We start from the raw sequence: 19,607 nt of genomic DNA, 5'->3' as shown, positions 1-19,607 counted from the left end.
AAGTATCAGTTGTATTAATGATAATAAAACGATTGAAAGACAGAGTAGGATCTTTCGTTTCTGATGAAGTAGCACACCAGTACTCTAACTGGCCCTTACACTGAAGATGACTAAAAATGCTAGATAATATTTGAGAAACACCTTATTAAATATATGAATGAACTGATTAACAAGAATATTAGACAAAAGACTAAGTATCAAAAGACTATATACCAAGAGATACATAGAATATTTTTTGCTTTTTAAGGGTTTTGAAACTTTAAAATATATATATACATATGTGTGTGTGCATGCGTGTTGTTTTTGTTTTGTTTTGTTTGAGACAGTATCTAACTCTGTTGCCCAGGCTGGAGTGCAGTGGTGCAATCTCGGTTCACTGCAACCTCCACCTCCTAGGCTCAGGTGATCCTCCCACTTCAGCCTCCTGAGTAGTTGAACTAAAGGGTGCTAATTTGTGTGTGTGTGTTTTGTTTAGTTTGTTTGTAGAGACAGGGTTTCGCCACATTGCCCAGGCTGGTCTTGAACTCCTGGACTCAAGTGATCAGCCTGCCTCAGCCTCCCAAAGTGCTGGGATTACATGCATGAGCCACTGTGCTCAGCTTTAAATATATATATATATATATATATATATTTTAATTCCAGTAGCTTTTGAGGTACAAATGGTTTTTGTTACACAGATGAATTGTATAGTCGTAATGCCTGAGATTTTAGTGCGCCCCTCACCCAACTAGTGTGCATTGTATCCAATATGTAGTTTTTTATCCCTCACCTCCCTCTTACCCTCCCCGCTTCTGAGTCTCCAATGTCCATTACACCACTCTGTATACCTTTGTATACCCATAGCTTAGCTCCCACTTATAAGTGAGAATATACAGTATTCAGTTTTCCATTCCTGAGTTATTTCACTTAGAATAATGGCCTCCAGCGCCATCCAAGTTGCTGCAAAAAACATTTCATTCTTGTTTGTAGCTTACTCAGCAGTGTTCCATAGTGTATATATACCACATTTTCATCATCCACTCATCAGTTGATGGGCAGTTAGGTTGGTTCTATACCTATTCAACTGTGAATTGTGCTGCAATAAACATATGCATGCCAGTGTCTTTTGATATAATGACTTATTTTCCTTGGGGTAGATACCCAGTAATGGGGTTGTTGGATAAAATGGTAGATATACTTTTGGTTCTTTGGGAAATCCCTATACTGTTTTCCATAGAGGTTGTACTAATTTACATTCTCACCAGTAGTGTATAAGCAGTCCCTTCTTACCACATCCAGTCAATGTCTGTTGTTTTTTGACTTTATAATAATGGGCATTCTGGGGCCAGGCATGGTAGCTCGTGCCTATAATCCCAGAACTTTCGGAAGGCAAGGCAGGAGGATTGCTTCAGTTCAGGAGTTCAAGACCAGCCTGGACAATATTGTGAGATCTTTTTTTGTACAAAAAATAAACATAAAGAATAAATTAGCTGGCATGGTGGCATGCATCTGTGGTCCCAGCGACTTGGGAAGCTGAGGTGGGAGGATCTCTTGAGCCCAGGAGGTCAAGGTTGCAGTGACCTGTGATCATGCCACCGCATTCCAGCCTCAGTGACAGCAAGACCCTGTCTCAAAAATAATAATAATGGCCATTCTGATTGGAGTAAGGTGGTATTTCACTGTGGTTTCAATTTGCATTTCCTTGATGGTTAGTGATGTTGAGTATTTTTTAATAAGTTTGTTGGTCATTTGGAGATACATAGAACATTGAACAAGCTTTCTCTTTGAGAAAGTTTAAAGAATGTGGTAAACTTAAATTCCATTCAGAGATCAGGAGATTGTAGACAAATTCCAGATTCTGCCACATTAAGGATACTATAGAACTCCAACAAAAATGAGACCCCAAAATATTATACCTCAATACAGTGGTGAACAAAAATAACTCTCAGGTCTGCAAGGAAAGTTACCATGATTGAGTAAAAGCTAAGTAGAGGGTGTGAAGAAATTCCCACTTATAAAGTTACAGAAAATATTAACTCACAACCAAAAGTGGGGAAAATCATAGCATTCTGAGCGAGAACAAACAAAAATATAAAGAATTAACCCGCCGGGCGCGGTGGCTCACGCCTGTAATCCCAGCACTTTGGGAGGCCGAGGCGGGCGGATCACAAGGTCAGGAGATCGAGACCACGGTGAAACCCCGTCTCTACTAAAAATACAAAAAATTAGCCGGGCGCGGTTGTGGGCGCCTGTAGTCCCAGCTACTCGGGAGGCTGAGGCAGGAGAATGGCGTGAACCCGGGAGGCGGAGCTTGCAGTGAGCCGAGATCGCGCCACTGCACTCCAGCCTGGGCGACAGAGCGAGACTCCGTCTCAAAAAAAAAAAAAAAAAAAAAAAAAAAAAAAAAAAAAAAGAATTAACCCATAGTGTCCTCTGATATTGGAATTTTTAGGTTAAAAGTATTTAAGCTATGTCCATTATTTCAAGGAAGTCAAAGAAGAGTTTGAAAGTAGAATATAGAGCATGGTACCATTAAAAAAAAAATGACCAAGCATACTGTAGAAAGAACCAAATAGAACTTTAGGGAATATAAATTATACTAAGTAAAATTTTAAAATTAGGGGACAAATTTAACTAATTTAATGAGAGAGTTTATAAACTGCAAGACAATAGTGATGGAATTTATGAGAATTTAGCACAGAACGACAAAGAATGTAAAATATAAATGAAAGGTTAAGAAATATGAAAGATAGAGTTATATTGTCTAATGTGTTTAATCAGGGTTTCAGAAAAAAAAATGGGACAAAGAATTATCTGAAGATATAATAAATCAAAATTTTCCAGAAATAATGAGATACACAAAATTAAGAAACCCAGTGAATCCCAAACAGAATAAACAAAAAGACATATTTTAGAGAAACTACAGACCAGAAGAGACAAAAGAAGCTCTTTGAAGTAAGAGAGAAGAGATGGACTATCTTAAAAAAAGCAACAATTGGACTTTTAGCTAACTTCTTAACAGCAATAATGCAAGCCAGAAGACAATGGAATAAGATCTTCCACATGCTGAGAAAGAACAATTATCAACCTAACAACTCTGTGCTCAGGGAAAATATCTTTTGAAAACAAGGACAAAGTAAGGATATTTTTCAGACTAAAATGAAAGAGTTGGCCAGGCATGGTGGCTCATGCCTGTAATCCCAGCACTTTGGAGGGTGAGGCGGTTGGATCACCTGAGGTCAGGAATTCGAGACCAGCCAGGCCAACATGACAAAACCCTGTCTCTACTTAAAAAATACAAAAATTAGCCAGGCATAGTGGCGCATGCCTGTAATCCCAGATACTGGGGGGCTGAGGCAGGAGAATCACTTGAACCTGGGAGGCGGAGGTTGCAGTGAGCCAGGATTATGCCACTGCACTCCAGCCTGGGCAACAGAGTGAGACTCTGTCTCAAAAAAAAAAAAAAAAAAGTGAACTAGTTTACTACCAGCAGGTCTTCGCTAAAGGAAATTAGAAAAAGTGTCCTCTAAGCAAAATTAAATGATTGTAGAACAGACACATACAAGAAGTGAAGAGATGGGCTCCAGGCCAAATCAAAATCTATGTGTGACTTTCCAGGCCTGACTTTAAGCATTACAAAGGCTTTACCTGGCAGGCCTACTGGGAGAAAGCTGCCCTCTTGATGTGGTTTGATTGTGTCCCCACCCAAATGTCATCCTCAATTCCCGTGTGTTGTGGGAGGGACCCAGTGGGAGGTAACTGAGTCATGGGGGCAGGTCTTTCCTGTACTGTTCTCATGATAGTGAATAAGTCTCATGAGATCTGATGGTTTTATAAAGGGGAGCTTCCCTGCACAAGCTCTCATTTGTCTGCCACCATGTGTGAGATGCGCCTTTCACCTTCTGCCATGATTGTGAGGCCTCCCCAGCTACATGGAACTGTGAGTGTATTAAACCTGTTTTTCCTTATACATTACCCAGTCTCAGGTACGTCTTTATCAGCAGCATGAAAACAGACTAATACACCTCCCCACAGCAGATTTAGTGCTCTGCCAGTGGGCTACAGTTTTCCAGAAGGAGTTGCAGTCAAGAACTCAGGCCCCCTAGGGCAGCCACCCATTCCTCACTCAAACACCTCCATTCAAGGTCTCCTTATCTTATGACCAAGATACTTTCATCCACTCTGACCCAGTACTTTTCTAGTTCTAGACTTCCCCTGCTCCCTTCTGTCAGTTCCCTGGACCATAAAATGTTAGGAGTCATTTGGTTAGGGCTCTTTGTTAGTGAGATGATTTTCCCTGTCTGAACCGATTCATCTGACCCTTGCCTACTGCCATTCCCTGGGGGAAAAAATGGAACGTTGGGAAGCTGGTGCTTATTTTTGCCTCTTGTTTACACTATCTCTGTAAGTGATTAAGGCTTGATTGTTACTTTCAGTTTGGCTCATTGTTCTGACTAACCACCTAACCCTGGCCGCTGGACAGAAATTAAGAGCAAAGAAAGTGATAACCTTTTTAAACAAACATGGAATAAATAAAAACCACAATAATAAGGTGGTATTTGAAAACAAAACAAGATGGAAAGAATATATTTCACTGGAATAGCATGTGAATAAGTGAAGTTACTGGAATTAGTGTTCTAAGGTCCTTGTGAAACTGCCTTTGCAAAATTATAACAGTAAGAAAAACCTGACCTAATTGACTCCATCTTGCTTCTAACCTCCAAGCTGTCCTTGGTCATTCCTGGACATAGGCCAAGATAAGTTTGAGAGGAATTTAGTTTATAGTTTAACTTAGAAGCAAGAATTATAATAGTCCCTTCCTGAAACCAACTCTCTCCCTGTTCAAGAGATGAAACTGCCTTTGTAAGACTAATGAAAGACTGCAAGATTAGGATTATAGGAGAGACCCAAGTTCTGCTAAAATGTAGGCATAGTTTCTATAATTCCTACTGCTTAGGAGTCATATAGCCAGCAGTCCCAAGATTTAAAACTTCCCCAATTGCTTCTATAGGTATCACTACTGTAACACTTAAGACTGGGGAGGTTTTTTTAGATGTTTTTCAGACTGATCCCACCTGGACTCATGACTCAGCTGGTCCTGTGGCTCTGCCCAGAGGTGGCCTCACTGCACAAGGACCATCTTCCAACACCCCTGTGATGGCATCCCCAACCAATCAGCTGCACCCATTCCCTAGTCCCCTGCTCATCAAACTGTCCATAAAAACCCTAACCTTCAACCCTTCAGGGAGACTGATCTGAGTGATAACTCCAGTTCTTCTGCATAGCTGGCCTCATGTCAGTTAAACTCTTTCTTTACTGCAATGCCACAGTCTCAGGCAATTGATTTTGTGCAGTGGGCAGAAAGAATAAATTTAGGAGCTCATATGGGATCCGCCCTTCTGGGTGCCTGCTTGCAGTTCATTGGTCCCCCATAGGTCCGACTGACCTGGAGGTGAGCTCTGACAGCCACTTATTTCTCTGGAACTGAGGGTCTCTGCCAATGTCCCCTTGCAACTGTCCTGCCAGTGAGGCACTGTCGACCCTTCCTGCCCAGGCCTAACTGTCATGTAGAAAGTTTCTGGAAGTCATCTTTAAACTGGTCTGGTGAGTATTCTAAGTGCAACCAACATCTCCTTCCTTCTCCTGACCTAGTTGGCCCCTTTTGTGGGTTCCAGTTAGCCTTTCTCTGTGGGTTCACTTGTATTGCTGTACAAGAGGATAAAGATATTGTCTAAATTTAGGCTTTGCTAAGTTAAATTTGAAAGTTAAATTTAAAACATTATTCAGGCATGGTGGTGTGCACCGGTAGTCCCAGCTACTCAGGAGTCTGAAGCACGCAAATCATTTGAACCCAGGAGGTGAAGGTTGCAGTGAGCTGAGATCGTGCCACTGCACTCCAGCCTGGGTGACAGTGGGAGACTCCATCTCAAAAGAAAGAAACGAAAGAAAGAAAGTTAAATTTTCTAAGGTAACCACAAAAAAGAGAGGTAAAGTGCATAACAACAAAACAACCTCCCCTACCAAATGGAATGAGAAAAAAAGGCTTAACAAATTTGATATCATATTCTGTGACCACAATGCCACTAATCAACTAAAAACATATATAAGTTTGGAAAATTAGAAATATAACTCAATGAAATAAATAAATGACTTAGTAAATAAATAAATTATTTAGTGGTTTATGAGTCTGATATGGTTTGGCTATGTTCCTACCCAAATCTCACCTTGAACTGTAGCTCCCGTAATTCCCACATGTCATGGGAGGGACCCAGTGGAAGGTAATTGAATCATGGGGACAGGTCTTTCCCGTGCTGCTCTCATGATAGTGAATAAGGCTCATGAGAGCTGATGGTTTTATAAAGGGGAGTTCCCTTGCACAAGCTCTCTTGCCTGCCACCATGCAAGACATGACTTTGCTCCTCATTCGCCTTCAGCCCTGATTGTGAGGCCTCCCCAGCCATGTGAAACTGTGAGTCAATTAAACCTCTTTCCTTTATAAATTACCCAATCTTGGGTGTGTGTTTATTTGCAGTGTGAGAACAGACTAATACGGAGTCACAGAAAGAATTATAATTAAAATTAAAACATATGTACAACTGAATAATAGCACACACACAGACAACACTTTCATATCAAAACTTGTAGGATGTAGGTAGGCAGTTTCTTAGAGGCAAAGTTACAGTTCAAAATGATAAAAATTTTAAAATAAGCTAATAAACCCAAAGAAATAATTAGGGATTACTATTTACTCCCTAATTATTTGGGTTTATTCTGCTATCCTTTTTTCCTCCAATTAAGAAATAGCAGAATAAACCCAAATAAACAATTAAGGAATAAACAATAAATATGAGTAGAAGTGCATGAAATAGATCACAAGCCTTCAGTAGAAAGGATCAACAAAGCCAAAGAGTTGGCTCTTTGAAAATACTGAAAATTACTGATTAAAAGCTTTATGCCAATAATTTGGAACCTTGAATAAATGCACCATTTTTTAGAAAAAAAAATGTGATTACTTAAATGAGTTGATGAATAAACTTAGTATTTTAATAGCTCTAGAAACATTAAATAAATTGAATCACTATTTTAAAATGTACCTTCCACCACAAATTCTTTAGTTTTATAAGTAAGTTCTCCCAAACTGTAAATAATTTCAGTTTTACAAAATTATTTTAGAGTACAGAAGAGGGACTAATTAATTCTAAGCTCATTTTATGAGACTAGTATAATCTTAACACCAAAATCTAATTAAGGACAGTTTGGAAAAATCACAAGCCAATTTCACTAATGATTATAAATGAAAAAAATTGAACAAAATATTAACAACCGCATCTATTAGTGAAAGAAAAAGAGAATAAATGATGACAAAGTTGAGTTTCTGCCAGATATGCAAGATTGGTTTCTCATTAGAATATCAGTTAATTTAATTCATCACATTAACAAGTTTAAAAGGGAAAAGTTATCCAATCATCTCTAGATGCAGAAAAAGAGTCACATAAAACCTAAAATCCATTTATGGTAAAGATAAAAGAAGACATCCTTAACCAGATAAAAAGCATCTACAAAACAAGCTAAAGAAATATCATAATTAACATGAAATGCTGAAAATATTTCTTTTAAGGTAGGAAATAAACTAATGGTGTTCAAAGTAACTACTTCTATTTGGTAGTACTTGGATATTCTAGCTTCCACAGACAGAAGAGAAAATGTATAAGCAAAGGAAAAGAGGAAAGAAAACTGTTTCTATTTGTAGACAAATATGATTGCCTACATTGAAAATTCAAAAGAATCTACAAAAAAAGTATCATAATTAAAAATGAGGATTAAGAAGTTTGCTCAAGAAAAGAAATTTTAAAAAATGAAAACTATTTCTAGACAAATACTTAGAAAATGCAACTAAAAAGATATCATTTACGTTGGCATCAAATATAAAATGTTAGCTGGGCTCATTGGCACACACAAACATTCCTGTAGTTCCAGCTACGAGGGAGGGATGAAGCAAGACAATCACTTGAGTCTAAGAGTTCGAGGCCAGGCTGTGCAACATAGGAAGACCCCTGTCTCTAAACATAATAATAATGTAAAGAGTCTAGAAAAAATTTTTATGATAAGATGTGAGATTCTTTTATGGATAAAATTATCAAACTTTATTAAAATATATTAAAGTAGAGCTAAATAATTGGAGACATATGCCATTCATGTTTTTGAAGACTCAGTAGTAAAGATGTTCATTCTCCCCAAATTTATCTATGGAATCAACACAGTCTCTATCAAAATTTTACAATGGAGTGTTGTGGCTTTGAGTTCTTGATTTTGGTTTGTTGGTTTGTTCATTTATTTAATGTGTCAAGCGGAATCTAAAGTGTAGTTGGACTACTAAGGACTATTAATAGCCAACTATTTCTGAAAAAGAAAAAGTAGGGGATTGTAGCCCCTTAATTCCACTTTCATTCAAGGCAAGATTGTACTTTCCTGATTTCTTGTAATTTGGTATTACTATGTACTTTTGGCAAATTAATATAAACAGAAATCTGCAGGTGTTTTGTTTTGTTTTGGACTTAACTATTTGGTGTTCAATGAGAAGAGCTTCTACACAAGACTTACAGAAAAAGAGCAAAGCCCAAATATTAAGCAACTAAAACTCATGTTTCAAACAGATCATACACATCTGAGTGGAAATTGTAAAATTCCCTGTATGATTTGCCATATTGTCTCTTTCTCCAAGGCAAATGGCAATGTTTCAGATAATGCCTGATCCACAAGCTTGGATCCAGAGCAATAATAAGGAATGACAGAGCTTCCAGTTTACTCACAATGGAAGTGAAGCATGACTAAGAAATAAATTTCTGTTGTGCAAGAAACCAATCTTGCATATCTGGCAGAAACTCAACTTTGTCATCATTTATTCTCTTTTTCTTTCACTAATAGATGAGGTTGTTAATATTTTGCTCAATTTTTTTCATTTATAATCATTAGTGAAATTGGCTTGTGATTTTTCCAAACTGTCCTTAATTAGATTTTGGTGCTAAGATTGTACTAGTCTCATTTTGTGGAGGTTTTGTTGCCACAACATAATGTAGCCTATTCTGATTTTTTATCTTGTCTTGCCAGATATCAAGACTTAACAACTTAATGTCTTTAAGACGGCATAGCATTGGCACAAGGATAAATGAGTAGACCAGTGGGACAGAGTAGAGTTCAGATCCAGAACCACGTGTGCAAAAACTTGATTTATGACAGGTTGGTATAGATGATCTGTTAAAAAAAAAAAGGTGGACTTTTCAATAAATGTTACAACAGTTATCTATAAGTAAACGATTAAATTGGACTGCTACCTCATATCTCCTCTGCAGTCTTTTTGTTAAGAACAGGTGGAAAACAATTGGTTGTTTACCTAATTGAAGGGCACCAAGAACAGTGCCCAGTACATAGTCAGTCCACAATATACGTCCCCTGATTGAGGAATGTTAGCTGCTTCTATTTTACGGCAAATTCATTTCTCAGTTCCATTCCTCCTTCATTCCCATTTTTGAAGTAATGATGGAAACAAAGTGAAAATTCCCATCAAGAAGCCCTGTCAAGAGAGAAGTAGGCTGAGTGCCTTTCCAGGAAAGTCCTGGAATTCTCTTAAGTGAGGAGAAAGGCTTAGGAAGGAAATATGGAAACTCCCAAAGAGGCAGGTCATTATCACAATTATACTTTAGGTGGTATCATTCATATCCTATCTTCACGAAAGGAAAACAAGTGGTCAGAAACGGAGACTTGTATTGGAGACACCATTCAGTAACTCACATGAGTAATAATTTCTACCGCGGTGGCCCTTGATGATACAAGCATATATTTTGAGTGATTAATATTGGTCATGTAGCTTACAAGATGGTGTCTTCCAACTCAATCCAAAACACAGTCAGTCACTCCCAGGTTCATGCTGGATTCAGAAATGTAGCATGTCCTGATTCTTTAACCAAGCTCAATGAGGTGAAATCAGAGCAAGATGAGGGCTAATCTTGCCCCACTACTAAAGCTCAACCCTTCTAAGTACTCTTGATGCTCTATGAATTATGTTGTTTCTCTATGACTGAAGGAACAGGAGCTCCTAGTATTATTTTCTATATTCCTTCCAGATGGGTCTTTCCCTAGTCTCTGATCATTTCCACAAATGCATGCACTGATCAGTACTCAGCTGAAGTTGTGGAAAGGTGGGACTCTCTGCAGCTCTCTGGCCTTCTCTCTGCATGTGGAACTGTCCTCTGTGACACTATGTCCTGTGAATTCTAGCTGCCTCAGCCTCTCTGGACATTCACATTCCTCTCTTCAACTCATGATGGTTCCTGGGCTCTGCCTGGGTTTCCCTTCCCCACGTTGCAACTGGAAACTCTATAAGGAAGTAAGCTAGGGTCATCATAGTGCTCACCTCATTCATTTTCTGTCTCTTGGGCATCATTGCTCCTCATTTCCTGATGTCTGATGTCTTCAACACTGTTATTTAAAACATTGTATTTGGAATTTTTTTATTGTTTCATGCATAAAGGTAAGTCTGGTCCCTGTTACTCCTACTTGGTTGGAAGTGGGTGTCAGACCACTAATTTTTGTCTGACGAATGTACTTATATTCCTTTTACATTTAATGCATTTAGATTCATTTTCTTCACAACTTGATTCCAATCTGGGTATGTAGATTCACAGAAATTTTGTGAACTGTCCAAAGTCTGAGCTGAAATGCTCAAATATGCCAAACTGGTTTATCATTAGAATATGAGTTAATTTAATCCATCACATTAAGAAATTTAAAAGGGCAAAATTACCCAATCATCTCTAGATGAAGAAAAAGAGTCACATAAAACCTAAAATCCATTTATGGTCAAAATTAAAGAAGACATCCTTAACAGATAAAAAGCATCTACAAAAAAAAAAAAAACTAAAGAAATACAATAATTAACATGAAATTCTGAAAACATTTCTTTTAAGGTAAGAAATAAGCTAAGGGTGTTCACAGTAACTACTTCTATTTGGTAGTACTTGGATGTTCTTGGTATCTATGAATTACCACAGTTCAAGGATAATCTGTGGTTCATCTGGTCATCATTATTGGATTTCAAGGGTTATTTTCTAGAAAAGTTATATCCAGTTTTATAATTAGCATTAAAAATTCACAGGCAGGCTGATTGCCTCTCTTTTGCTTTCTAAGATGGACATTTATATCCTGTTGGACTACATTTCTTCCCTTTCCTTCAGGAATAGCAAAGAGTAACTTCTATAGGAACACTGCCACACCAACGAGCTCCACCTCCCTTTGACTTGGGGCTGCTGTGCTTTCTGCTTATCAGCTCTGAGCAACATATTAGATTATCCCCATAGACGGTGGAGCCCAGAGTAAGTTAAATTCTGTATTCTCCACTCACTGCTACCACCACCTACCCCAGTCACTCCAGAATTTTAGGTTTCAGAGCAACTTTAGAAGAGAGAAATTCACAAAGTTGTATTATAGTCTCATAGTTCCACCAGCTGGCAAGATCGTCATTTCCTCACCCACTGCCTCCTGAGTCACTGTACCCTTCTAGTTCCTCCGGGGAGCTAGACCCTTTCTCCGCCTCCACCTTTGGCATAGGGTTAGGGATTGTACCCCCATTGCCTTATCCTACAAGTGGCTCTGAAGAAATGGATCTTATTCATTCTCTCCGTAAAATAGTCTGTTTCCTTAGCAACAAAACAAAATTATATGGGGCCAAATGATAACATAATGGTCCATTTGCTAGCTGGGCCCCTTTACTGCTGCCTTATTACAGGAGTATGGAGGGTCTGGGTAAGGGCAACAATGTGACTGTGTGCAGGTAGGGGAGCATGCTGATGAGTGTGGTTATTAATAGCAATAAGAGTAGGGGAGGTATGAAGAAGTACGTGGGAGTTAGAAGAAGAGAGGGTGGAAGAAACATGATACAGTTTGGATGTTCGTCCCCTCCAGACCTCATGTCGAGATGTAATCCCCAATGCTGGAGGTGGGGTCTGGCACGAGGTATTCAGGTCATGGCAGCAGAGCCCTCATGAATGGCTTGGTGCTATCCTCACAATAATGAGTTCTCACAATATCTGGTTGTTTAAAGGTGTGCAGCAGTTATCCCATCTCTCTCCTGCTCCCACACTTGCCATGTGAGACATCTGCTCCCCTTTCCCCTCCCACCATGATTATAAGCTTCCTGAGGTCCTCACTAGAAGCAGATTCTAGTGCCAAGCTTCTTGTACAGTCTGCAGAACCATGAGCCAATTAAACCTCTTTTCTTTATAAATTACCCAGTCCTAGGTATTCCTTTGTAGCAACACAAAAAGCCTAATACAAGAGTGGTCTCTAGAGTTATTTTCCTCTCATGAAAACTCCACCTGCACATCTTAATTGCTAAGGTGTACCAGGCAATCTTGGAGTCTGGAACAAGCTACTCACTAACTATAGCTATAGGCATTTTTAAGTATGATTCTCTTCTTTTCCATAAATTTAAAAAGAACTGTTTATCTGCTGAGAAATGGTGTATCATTTGCGTGGTGGCCTATTTTCTATGCATGCAGCCGCTTTCCAATTTGACTTTAGGGTCAAGTTGCTTTTCTGATTCATTTAGCTGAGTAGACTTAAGTGCAAATTGAGAAGAGAAACCCATTTAAATATTGTATAATGTGAGAAGGGTGAAATCTGTCACCGAAAAAAAAGGAGGAAGCTAGAGGGAAAGAAGGTCGATTGCTGATTTTGCCCTTGACATTGTGAAGATGTGTTTTGAGGGTTCTGCTGTGTCTGTGGATAATTTGGAGTTTACGTTCCCCAGAGTATTCCACCCTCCTCACAATAATTACAGTAATGACACCAAGAGTGTCTTAAAAATTCTCACGCATCTACACTGCATACATTACATTGCCGCACGCAGTCCTATTTGCTCAGTGTGCTCCTTTCATAAAAATTTGAGATGCTTCCCATTTACCTTGAGTAAATATCAAACAGATTTTGATATCTATATCTGTCTCATGAAATATACATCCTCTCTAACTGTGCCCAAATGATTAACTTACAGCTATGTGATGATTAGCATAAAAATCTCATCACAACATGAGATAGAAATGTTATCACTAATTGCTGTTTGAAGTGAAGAATGTTTTCTGCATAGAAATTAATGATGCATGCTTACTTCTCAATTCTCTGTTAAACTAGAAAACTCAAGACTGTTTTTGGAGAAGAAAGAAATTACCTTTGAAGTTTTGTGGGGTTTTTTCCTCTCCCTTAGATGATCCACAGTTAACCAAAGGAATTGTGGAAGGCAATGGCTAATGAAGTTCCATGCATAAATGAGACAGATGTACTCAGCCCTTATCAAATCAAGTCTTGCTATCAATCCATGACTCAGCTATTCAACTGCAGGCAGTGACTCTTTCCCTGGATATGAGAGCCTCCCTGTAGCCTTGAAACTTGACTGATAAATATTCTTATGTTTGCAGCATATCCTAAGAGTCTCCAGGTTCTTCAGAGAACCTGACGGTCTTTATATTATTGGTGATCATCCTGGGCCTGCTCAAGCAGCCACGCAACTATCTGTGAGTTGGATGGTACCTCAGAAAGCCTTGCTTTATTTTCCAGATTTAAAGAACATTGAGCTGTGACTTAGATTTTGACAATAAAGTCACGCCCTGGTCCAATAGTTATCTTAATTCTAAGTACCAGCCAGTCTATCCCAGAGATTGCAATGGAACATGAATTTTCCCCAAGCTAAGCTTGTCTCTGAGATTCTGCCTTGCCATCCAAATCATCATCATCATTATCACTAATACTTATCCTGGGCCAATTATGCTGCTAAAAACTTACTGCACATTTTCTCAGTTAATCCTGACCCAATGCAGTGAGGTAAGTCCTATTTTAATCCCCATTTTAGAGATGAAAAATCCTGGGTACAGAGTTTGTAAGTAAGATCACAGAACTAACCAAATTTGACTAAACTCTAGACAATTCAAAACTGAATATCTTCCTCAAACATACTTCTCTGCATAGTGAGCTTTCTAATATTCCCAGTGTGAATATATCCAATCTAACTGGTGCATTTTCATTTTAAGGAATAGAAAGTGGGGTTTCAGCAGTGCCACACTTCAGTCCAGGAAAGAGGGGACCCTGCCCTGAGCCCTGTGCTTTAGACGGTCCCATGTATCAGAAAAACACACCAACAGTAAATTTACTGAAGGATACAAGGATGCTTCTATCACCAGGGATCTGACACTCAGGGCTGGCACAGCATGACTCTGCATGAATCAAAGTGTTCACCTCCAGGCTAATGCCATTTAGGCTCCAAAGAAAGGTGGCTCTCAGGTCCTGCCTTGGAGAGAAGACTGTCTGAATGTTGTGAAGACAGACACTGCTTTAGAGCATGAATATTTGAGGAACAAAAGTATTCAAGAAGAATAGACAAATTCATCAACTTGTCAAATCTTTCCTCTCAGAGAGCACAAAATCAATAGGTTCTCACATAAGGGAGTATTGTTTCCCAGAAGTGAAGAGCATCTATTCTTTGGATTCTTGTTATGCTCCAATTTGTGGTTCCAAGGGAACTCGTGAATTAGCATGGCATTTGCAATAGTTGTACACGGTGGCATTTTGCATTGTTTAATATTTGCAATGTTAAATAATTTTTACTTATAAATTTGATGTGTTCGGCTAGGTGTAACACTTCTGAAATGCGATATCCATAATTTACACTGGCAACAAGATGGGCATTTTCCCACTGGAATTGCAAAGTTTTACTTTGTGAAATTAATAATATTCAGCAAACATTTTAAAATCCAAGTAGAAAAGGGTTGCTTTATTTAAATATCTTAATTTAAAAATTTGATCTGTGTTAATTATAGTTAATAATTCCCCTTCATGGCCGGGCACGGTGGCTCATGCCTGTAATCCCAGCACTTTGGGAGGCTGAGGCAGGTGGATCACGAGGTCAGGAGTTCAAGATCAGCCTGGCCAAGATGGTGAAACCCTGTCTCTACTAAAAATATAAAACAATTAGCCTGGTGTGGTGGCACACGCCTGTAATCCCAGCCACTCCGGAGGCTGAGGCAGAGAATTGCTTAAACCAGGAGGGGCGGAGGTTGCAGTGAGCCAAGATCGCGCCACTGCACTCCAGCCTGGGCGACAGAACGAGACTCCATCTCAAAAACAAAAAGAAAATAATAATAACAATAATAATAATAATTCCCCTTCATTCAATAGTTAACTTTAAATTATTGTGTTAAAAATTTTGTGTTAAATTTATGTAAGCTTTTTATTACAAAGTTACAGTAATCAAAACAATATAGTACTGATATAAACATAGACATATAGGCCAATGGAGTAGAACAAAGAACCCAGATATAAACCCTTACATATATGGTCAAATTATTATATTTTTACAATTAAAAAGCTTACATAAAATTTAGTATAACACAAAATTTACTATCTTAACCATTTTCAATGTACAGTTCAGGGGTGCATCACATTGTACATTCACATTGTTATGCAGCCATCACCACCATCCATCTCTAAAACTCTTTTCATCTTGCAAAATCGAAATTCTACTCCTTCAACATAACTGCTCATTCCTGACTCCACCCAGCTCCTAACAACTACCATTCTACCTTATGTCTCTATGAATTTGACTCTTCTAGGTACTTCATATAAGTAGAATCATACAGTATTTGTCTTTTTCCCAACTGACTTATTTCATTTAGCATAATGTCCTCAAGTTGCAACCATGTAATAGCATGTGTCAGAGTTTCCTTCTTTTTAAGGCTTAATAATATTCTATTGTCTATATATACCACGTGTGCTTATCCATTCATCTACTGACGGACACCTGGGTTGCTTTCACTTTTTAGCTTTTGGTTATTATTCTGGTACAATGCTGGTATATGGGTGTACAAGCTTCTTTTTGAGACCCTGCTTTCAATTCCTTTGGGTGTATACTCACAAGTAGGATTTCTGGATCACATCATAATTCTATTGTTAATTCTCTGAGGAACTTTTATACTGTTTTTCATAGCAGATTCACCATTTTACACTCCCACCAATAGTGCACAAAGCTTCTAATTTCTACACCTCCTAGCCAACACTTATTTTCTGTTGTCGTTTTTTTCATAGTCGCCATCCTAATGGGTATGAGGTGTGTGAAGTGGTGTCTCATTGTGGTTTTGATGTACATTTCCCTAATGATTAGTGATGCTGAGCATCTTTCAGGTGTGCTTATTGGCTAGTTGTATATCTTCTTTGGAGAAATGTCTGTTCAAGTCCTTTGCCCAATTTTTAATTGAGTTTGGTAGTTATGTTATTGAGCTGTAGGAGTTTTTACAGATTCTGGATACTAACCCCTTATCAGAGATATGCTTTGTAAATATATCCTCCCATTTCATAAATTGCCTTTTTATTATGTTGATTGTGTCCTTTGATTCACAGATATTTGTAATCTTGGTCTAGTCAAATTTAGTTTTTTTTTTTTTTGACTATGCTTTTGATGTCATATCTAAGAAATCTTTGACAACTCTAATGTCATGAAGCTTTTCCCATATATTTTCTTCTAAGGGTTTTATAGTTTTAACTCTTACATTAGGTCTTTGATACATTTTGAGTTAATTTTTGTATATGGCATAAGGTTAGGGTCCAACTTCATTCTTTTGCATGTGGATATCCAGTTTGCCTAATAATATTTATTGAAAAGACTGTTCTTTTCCCATTGAATGGTCTTGACACCCTTGTCAAAAATCATTTGACCATATATGCAAGGGTTTATTTTATTCTGGGTTCTGTATTCTATTCCATTGGTCTGTATGTCTTTATGCCAGTACTATACTGTTTGATTACTGGGGCTTTGTAAGAAGTTTTGAAAACAGGAAATGTCAGATATCTGTTCTTTTTCAAGATTCTTTTGGATGTTTGGAGTTTCTTGAGATTTCATATGAATTTCAGGATGAATTTTTCTCTTTCAGTTTTGATAGGAATTGCATTGACTCTGCAGATCACTTTGAGTAGCATTGACATCTTAATTACTGTTAAGCCTTCAATCCATGAATAAGGGATCTTTTTATTTATTTGTGTCTTCTTTAGTTTCTTTCATTAATGTTTCATAGTTTTCAGTGTATAAGTAGTCTTTTTCCTCCTTGGTTAATTTATCCCTAAGTATTTTTTTTATGCTATTGTAAATGTAATTGCTTTCTTAATTTCCTTTTCAGATATTAACTGTTAGTATATATAAATGCAACTTTTTTTTGTATGTTGGTTTTGAATCCTTCAACTTTGCTAAATTTGTTTATTAGTTCTAATAGTTTTTTGGTGGAATCTTCAAACTTTTCTACATGTAAGACCCACGTCATCTGTAAATAGAGATCATTTTACTTCTTCCTATCTAATTTGGATGCCTTTTATTTCCTTTTCTTGACTAATTCATCTGGTTTCAATAATTCTGAATATTTTAGAAGAAAAATAAACTTTGGAAAACATAAAAAATGAACAAAAATGTTTTTAATTGTTTACATTCACTTTAATTTATATTTCTGTTAAATACATTCAAATTTTTCTACATTAGAATTCAAATACTTTTTAATCTTTTAGAACATTATTTTAAACAGACTACAACTATATAATTACAAATTTGTAATCACATAGATTATAATTGTGTTCTGGATTATAAGAACACAATCCATGATTTTGCTGAAAAGAAGGCAAGAAAAATAAATTTTATAGAATACATATGTAATAATTTGTGAATTATGTGTGTCTTTATTATTCATCCAAATATTACTAGCCCATCAATAGCATATCAGACATGGGCAATAATGATTAAATTGAACTATCTTTGGTATTTTTTTGACTTTTAGTCATTATGAGTGTATATTTTTCAAAGTACTTAGTTTAACAGTTTGTTAGTCTTCATGTATAACTTTTAAATATTTAAGTATATTTAAAAGTTTTTCTGTCACAGGCATGAATCCCAGAAATAGCCAGTTTGGGCTGATCTGTAGCTCAATGCTCTCCTTGCCAGAGTCCCACCAACATTAAGGACTTGGGTTTGCAAGCACACTCTTACAGTAGGTTTCTCATTTACAGAAGTTATTCTGATGGGATAACCGCCCTTCAACATTGCAGCCAGGATGGTGTTTATGTGTTACAAATCTGTCCATGCACTCCCCTACTTGGAGCCCTTTGGTAGCTCCCCTTCCCACTTGGGATGAGTTCATGATATCAGCTTTTTCCTTCCTAGACTCACTTTGTACTGCTCCTCCTCTCTTCAGCCAACTCAGGCCATGTTGGCTTTTTACCAGTTCTTCCATCATTACCCCTTCTGTACCAAGACCTTTGACCATGTGGTTCCCTCTCCCCATAATGCTGTCCCTTTACCCCTTCCTTTGCCTAGCCTACTCCTGCCTATCCATGGAACTCATCTCCAAGGTCTCTCCCTCTGGGAGGCCTCCTTTGAATCTTTCAACTAGATAGATATCAATTATAGCAAAAATAATTATTATGCTGGTCATGTGTAAAAGCTAACACTGACTGTTTGCTGTACAATGAAGTAGTAAGCACTTCATGTGTATTAACTCTTTTAATTCTCGCAAGAGTCTCCCCTCCAATTTTATAAATAAGTAAGTTAAGACTTAGACCTAAGTTAGGTCACTTGCCCAGGGTCACATTGTTAATTAGAGGTGGGGCCAAGATTTTAACTAAGACTGTCTAACTCCCGAGTTTATATACTTAGTCACAGTGCCATATTGGTTTTCTCTAGCAAGGGTCCTCATTCATAATTTGGTCATTCATCCCAAATGTTCATTAAGTTTCTACCATGTGCAGGCACTCTGAGGCACTGGGAGTGTGGTGTTGAGCAGCAAAGTAGATAAGGTCCCTGCACTCAAGGAACTTTGTTCTAGTGGGGGAAGAAAGACCACAAAAAGTAAAAATAAGCAAATAAACAGACAAGATATTCCCATGGTGCAACTGGACAGGTTCTGTGATAGAGAGTAAGTAGGGGAAACTTACTATTGACAGAAAAGATTCAGGTGGTCTCTCTAAATAGGGGTCATTTGAGCTGAGTCCTCAAGGATGATGAGGTAGAGAGAGATGATTGTTTTTCAAAAAATTACCCTTTTATGGTAATAGAGGCCCTAAATTTTAGCTGGAGTAAAGATACTATATTTTGCTGCCCCACTTTGTAATCAGGTATAGCGATGTGGGTCATTCCTGGAAGTGGTATGAAAAACTTCCAGGAGGCTTCCTTAAGAAGAGCTAAGGGAATGGGAGTGCTCTCCTCCTCCCCACCTTCCTTCTTGCTAGAAAGTTGTAGCATCAGCAGCAGATTTAGACCATGAAGTGAACTTGGGAATGGGAGTCACACATAGCAGAAACAAACAGAAAGACGTGTAGGTCCCTGATACTCTGAAATACCACACCAGCTCTGGACTGACTACCTCAGATAAACTTTATTAAAAGAGTGCTTCCTACTGCAAGACGACTGGACTTCTTCATCCTTCTGAAGATTTAACGCTGCCACTTGTGAAATGTAGGGAATAAGCATCATGCACAAGCTTTCACTCACAGTAGTGATAAATTAAACATCCTCAGAAAGTCATTACAGTTGCCTCTGATTCCCAATCACA

At 37.9% G+C, this 19,607-nt stretch overlaps 1 protein-coding gene across 1 annotated transcript in view; it reads right to left on the bottom strand.

Annotated features, from left to right (window-relative positions):
• Positions 1 to 19,607, bottom strand: part of LOC105476102 (TSPY like 5) — a 321,338-nt gene that overhangs the window by 190,806 nt on the left and 110,925 nt on the right. The window lies entirely within an intron of this gene.

The sequence above is a fragment of the Macaca nemestrina genome, chromosome 8 (genome assembly GCF_043159975.1).
Source record: "Macaca nemestrina isolate mMacNem1 chromosome 8, mMacNem.hap1, whole genome shotgun sequence".
In the NCBI taxonomy this organism is placed as follows: Eukaryota; Metazoa; Chordata; class Mammalia; order Primates; family Cercopithecidae; genus Macaca; species Macaca nemestrina.
Note: the sequence above shows the minus strand (reverse complement) of the source record. Positions and strands in the feature narration are given on the sequence as shown.